The following is a 6,414-nucleotide window of genomic DNA, read 5'->3' on the forward strand; positions in this document are numbered from 1 at the left end:
GAATCCGCTGTGTTCAGATCTGTAGGTGCTCAAGCAAGCTCTGATGCATTTTCTTTCGAAAACGCGCATTTTTTCCATTATACTGACCACTCTACTACCGAGGATCCAAGAACCAGTGCACTTAGCGTGGTATAAGCTGTGGATGAAATAAATAGTTTTCTTATTTATCTTTGATATCTAAAAAATAAAATATTTAAAGAAACAAATGTGTGCAAAAATGAGTATGATATAATGTGAGGTGATAGTCGTTTAATAACAAAACATTTCCTTTTCTCGATGCTTAGGTTATAGATTATTAAAAGTAGATCGTTAAGGAAAGTAAAAGAGATTGAGTAAATAAAAAGAGCCAACACCGCACGGAGTTCTCAGGCGGTCACCCTTCCAAGTACTTTTTTTTTATAACGTTTATTTACCAATAGATGTGCATTACATTTGTATGTTGTTCACAATAAACACTGAACTTCGGTTTTTAAGTGTAAAAGATTCTCCCCGGCGGGGAATCGAACCCCGGTCTCCCGCGTGACAGGCGGGGATACTGACCACTATACTACCGAGGACCGATGAACCAGTTCGCTTAGCCTGATATAAGTTGTGGATGAAATTAATAGTTTTCTTATTTATCTTTGATGTCCAAAAAATAGAATATTTAAAGAAACATAAACGTGTGCAAAAATGAGAATGACATGATGTGAGGTGATAGTCGTATAATAACAAAACATTTCCTTTTCTCGATGCTTAGGTTATAGATTATTAAAAGTTGATTGTTAACCCTTAGAGTGCTAAATACTCGGAGCCTATGCCATCCCTACGGACAGCACGCTGCCAGCGCTGACGATCTGGACGCTGTGGACTGATTACTTTTTCGCTATACTGAACTCTGTTGATTGACTATTCAAAGGGCAAATCGTAATAAGTTATAGTAATTCTTTTGCACAAGATTAAATGATTCAAGAGCATTATTTTTTAGTATTAATTATTTATTATAAACATTGAAATTTACAATAAACTAGAATTTGGGTAGTAAACTAGTAAACAATAAACTAGAAAACTAAATTTAGTAAATATAACAGAAGTTAATAATTCAGTTGTGGGTGAAGAATTTCAAAATAATTATCGATACATAATCCGACATCGCATTTTCAGCATTCGCATCGCGTGTCGTTCCTTCTCTTATTTTTCACACAAACAACACATTTTCTTCTTGATAGCTGTGTTGTGCCGGCACGATTAGGGCGTTTTGATGGAAAAGGCCTATGAACTAAACGAAACGGTAAATCCTCAGATTTTCTCTTTCCTCCTTCTGCCATGCTTCTACGTTGGAAATATTTTCGTAAGATGTCTCTTATCAACGCTAAATGAATTTCACTAAATTTTTGATTCGAAGCAGTAGATTTTTGATATAAAATATATGCATTATATATAGTTAAATCTAACAAGTGGAAAAATAATTTTTTGTATCACTTTATAGTTTTCCTTAGGGAATTAAATGTACTCAAAATCATATCAACTCTATCTACAGCACCCATGTTGGAATTATAGTCGGCAATACATGATGGTTTCTTCTTATATAATCCTGTACGATAATCCCTTTTCTCAGATTCAATGAATGCAGCTGCATGTGCAGAAGACAACATCCAAACCTCCTTTTTATCATGCCATTTCATTGCTAATAAAATGCCAGCCGATCGGTAGCACGTTTCTGCACTCTTCAACTTTTCTTCCATGTGGGCCATATCTCTCCTATTTTTACAAACGGTTCCAAATGCGCTGGTTTTGTTTTCGTGTAATAAGGTATATAAACGTGGACTCGTGTACCAATTATCCGTAATTAGTGTATGGCCCTTTCCAAGATATGGCTGAAGCAGCGTCATCACAATATCCCCAGAGATTCCAATGGCTGTGTTACTTCTACTAATGTTTGTTTTTGTCCAGTATAAATTACGAAGTCCAATACATAATTAGTTTTACAGTCACTAAGGAGAAATAATTTAACGTCGAACCTACTTCTCTTGGATGGTATAAACTGTTTAAAATAACATCTGCCCTTGTACAGCGAAAGACTTTCGTCGACGCATACATTTTCGTAAGGTGCAAATGACTGCGAAAAGGAAATCTTTAATTTATCGATTACTGGTCGTATTTTTGCTAAAGGATCGTCATTTGCTGTATTATTATCGTTAAAGGGCAACATTTGTAATAATACCACGTATCGATCTCGTGCCATTATCTTGCGGAAAATATTGCTTTCCAACAGTTCGTCCGTAGACCAATATTCTTTCAAAGACAGTTTCTTCGAACGCGGCATTGGCATTGAAATGCATTTATATGTATCTCACACAAACGTAATAGTATTACTTCTGCGTAGGTGCTCGGAAAAATTGACAAACGCATATATGCGTCCTTAGTCCACACCGATAGCTTTCGCCAGACGCATATATGCGTCCTTAGTTCACACCGATAGGTTTCGTCAGAAGCATATATACGTCCATAGCAATCTAAAGGTTAATAAAATAAGGTGTACTAAACTAATTTGTTAAAAAAATTTGGTATATATAGTGACGGGAAGGTCTCAAGATTACATCAGTAAAATTTGAAAACGATACAATAATATAGATAGGAGTTATGGTACATTTATTGGAAACATTCATGACAAGTGTCTCACAAAAGTATTTGAACGCTGTAACACTGTTGATAGTTTTTCATCTTCCTTTGCACCGAATGTAAACATCATTGCTACATGGTATAACAGTAGTTTTTATACGGGCTAGTAAACGAACGCGACTCTTGAAAAGGTCAAGAACCTAAATTTTCCGGCGATGTATCCAACATAGTGACAACAGCAAGAATCGCGTGTTAAACAGTTTTGCCGAACTGGGGTTGATTTAGGATAAGTCATACAAGAAAATGTGATCTTATGCGAAAAGGAGAATTTTTAATTATTGACACAGAAATATGTATGTTGTAGAAATCAACAAGAAAGTCTTGTACAATTACCATTTTTTTGTATTACCATCCATTACTGGTAAACAAGGAAACGCGAAACGTGATAAACCATCGGATAGCGTACTCTGATAGGCGAGAATAAAATTACAAATCCGCGAATAACTATCAGCTGCAGAGTGGAGTCGCGATGTTTTTACGCTCCTGATGCAGTCCAAAAGACCAGATGTAGAGTTTTCTTAGAAGTAGTGACCATTTCAACATTTTTTCAAAAAGTTACAGTAGTATTAATCCTTAACATTAGGAGCTGAAAATGTCAAAAATTGTAATGAAAGAGTTGAAATAACAGTCCCAAAATTTTCGAATCAATCGTTTATGAAAGTGTGCTCCAACAAAAGCCATAAGTTCTAGTATACGAACAAGCAGCAATAGAGTTGAACTTGTGTTGAACATGCGACCGCGCCTAAGATTGAATTTGCACTTTCAAACTGCTGATGCCCACATTATCTCAACAACAAATTAACGCGGAGCGATGATCTCTTTTCAATCCGAGGTAACTCGATTAACAAATACTATAATCGATTCTTTCAAAAATTATATCTAAGCCAAAAATTTTTATTCTTGATTTCTTCTTTCTTATATCTCTTGTTTACTATTTACAAATGATGTTTCAGTGCCATGTAAATACACGTCACGCAACAAACGGCATATTATATAAATTTTTAAAATATGTGATTTTCGCTATAAAGTTGTATTGAATTAACGCAAAATCTTCTTGCTTTCTATGTGATTTTACAACTAGTCATGACTCAATTTTCGGACGGTTTTCCTTTGACTCCGGTATATGACTGTCGAGATCTGTTTATAGAATCATGATACTGGTGGATGGAGGTTAAAAAGAAGAACCGAAATTTAAGAATTTTAAACCATGAGCAGCATTTATAAAATCATAAATACAATACAAGAAAGAAGAAGCCAGAGATATTCTTTCGTTCAACATATTGTAAACATGTACAATGAATTAAATCAATCAAATGAATCAAAATTCATAGTCATCGCCAGTTATTGAATAGTATAAGTAATTTGCAACGAATCGATCTTTTTTGATCACACAGTTGATATTCTTAAAAGAAAGTCATTAAACGAATAAATCGACAGCATTAGATATTAGTAAATGTGGTATAAATAGAAGCGACCAAATGATTGTTTATGTCACGATACTACGGAAGGCGTAAATTACATCAGAAAATAGCATTGGATCTACCTGTTGATATTCCTGCTGTATTTATTATTTTATTTTTAGTTATTTATTGTGATCCTTATTTTTCAGCGTAGGATCGCTTTCGGCTTGCATCATATTTACTTGATATTTCTATTGTGTATATACATATAATACGTACTATATACCGTAATATTAATAATATATATGCACATCGTCTTTCAAACAAAGATAAATCAACACATTAAAATAGTAAGCCTTGGTATACTACTAGTTATATCACAAAGGGGCAAAACATACTTCATAGTTAAAAAATATTTACAAGGAAAGCAAATTAGTTTAATATATTCGTAACTCTGTCAAATAAGAGAGAAGGTAGGAGAAATGTGTAAGAAAACGAAGATATTGCTCCAACCACCCGACAATGTCACAAGGTTTTCTATGTCGTTTCGAAGTATATTATAGAGAGTGGTCGAGAGCTTAAAAATTAGCATCCTAAGCGCTCGACGGCTCCGCCCAACAACGTGTAAACAACGTGTCATAATTTTCGACACCAAGTGAGAACTCGACAATAGACCAAGAACGATGTTACCAAGTGTACGTTACGCTACGCACTCTCGACCAGGTATGCACCACATGCGAGACGCCCATGTCAGTTCGACAGTCACAGGATGGACAGACACAGATTTCCATCTCATTCTCACGAAACGTTAATGAAAACACACACACCCTAGACGGACAGTTAGAATGTATAAGCACCAGGAACTTCGAGGGGGAGCAGATTCATCACACACTCGCCTACGTTTAAACTCTGTTACTTTGGTCTCATATTCTTACGTACATCCTATTTCCAAAGAAAACTTGGATAAATTCTTCGAAGACCTGGGCAATAGATTCATAGCTGGAGGAGACTATAACGCTAAGTATACGCAGTGGGGCAGCAGACTTGTCACAGGTAAAATAAAGTAAGAGGTAAAAATCTTTTGAAATGCATTAACGCCAAAAGACCTAATTACCGCAGTACAAATTAACCCACTTACTGGCCCACTGACACTAACAAACTACCTGACTTATTAGACTTCTTTATAACTAAAAACATTTCGCCAAGATATATCCAAATCAACTCTTCTGTGGATCATCCATCCGTCATAGTAACAATTAACTCAACAATTATCGAAAATCGACCTAATGGCTTTATTCACAACCAACTCACAAACTGGCAATTCTTTAGGGAAGTATTCAATCATTCAACATCAACCTCAATATCCTTAAAAACAAACGAAGATATAGAAGCAGCCACGGAATATTTAAACACCAACATAATAAACGCGATCCGTTCTTCCACCCCCACTAAGTGTTTTGTCAATAAACAGGAATACCCCATTACATAATAATAAAAATCGCAGAAAAACGTAGACTTAGAAGAGTATGGCAAAGATATAGAACACCTGAAGACAAGCGTGAGCTAAATAACGCAACAAGAAAACTAACCAAAATCCTCAAAAATTACAAAAATGACTGTTTTCAAAAATATCTTGCTAATCTGTCTCCCACAGCAGACTCCAATTACTCACTATGAGAGATATCCAGGAAACTCACTCGTCCTCCGCAAATAATCCCCCCAATTCGCTGTCCGCAAGGTGGATGGGCGCGTAGCTCTATACAAAAAGCCAACTTGTTTGCAAGTCACCTAACTAATGTCTTCAAACCGTATTCCTTCACTATTGCAAATAAAAAAAAATATTCTTACGTTTATACTAAACACAAGCTTACTACAAATCCTTAATCTACCTCCACCTTGAGCGTTAATATCGTTCACCTAGTTGATAGGTCGCGACAGTGACAAATAAATTATTAGCAACTACTCGTACATAACTTCGGCTAGTACTGTTATCGAATATCGTTCTGATTATGAACAGTTCTTGCGGATTAGCTGTAAAATTTTCCCTAAATAGGCGAAGAAATTCATCATCCATTAATGAATGACAGTTATTTTGTGCCATATTTAGTTATTTTATAGAATTACATACTGATCGTTGTTTTAACAAGCTTCTATTTATTCAGGAAAAGCCTTCGAAAACAAAAAGATATTGTGGGAACGTATTGAAACATTTTTTAACAAAAGGGATATAAAATTATATAAAATTGTGATGATGAAGTTATTCAATAAATAAAGAGTAGAAAAAGATTAAATGTACATCTTCTAATTTAATTTCGGTTAGATAAATTAGGTTAAATTTTCAAATAAAAAAGGG

General features: G+C 35.0%; 1 non-coding gene across 1 annotated transcript; it reads right to left on the bottom strand.

Annotated features, from left to right (window-relative positions):
- Positions 1-485: 485 nt before the first annotated feature.
- Trnad-guc lies at positions 486-557 on the bottom strand. Its single transcript has one exon. It is a non-coding gene; the product is annotated as a tRNA-Asp (tRNA).
- Between the last annotated feature and the right edge of the window lie 5,857 nt (positions 558-6,414).

The sequence above is a fragment of the Bombus pyrosoma genome, linkage group LG13, assembly GCF_014825855.1.
Source record: "Bombus pyrosoma isolate SC7728 linkage group LG13, ASM1482585v1, whole genome shotgun sequence".
Lineage (NCBI taxonomy): Eukaryota > Metazoa > Arthropoda > Insecta > Hymenoptera > Apidae > Bombus > Bombus pyrosoma.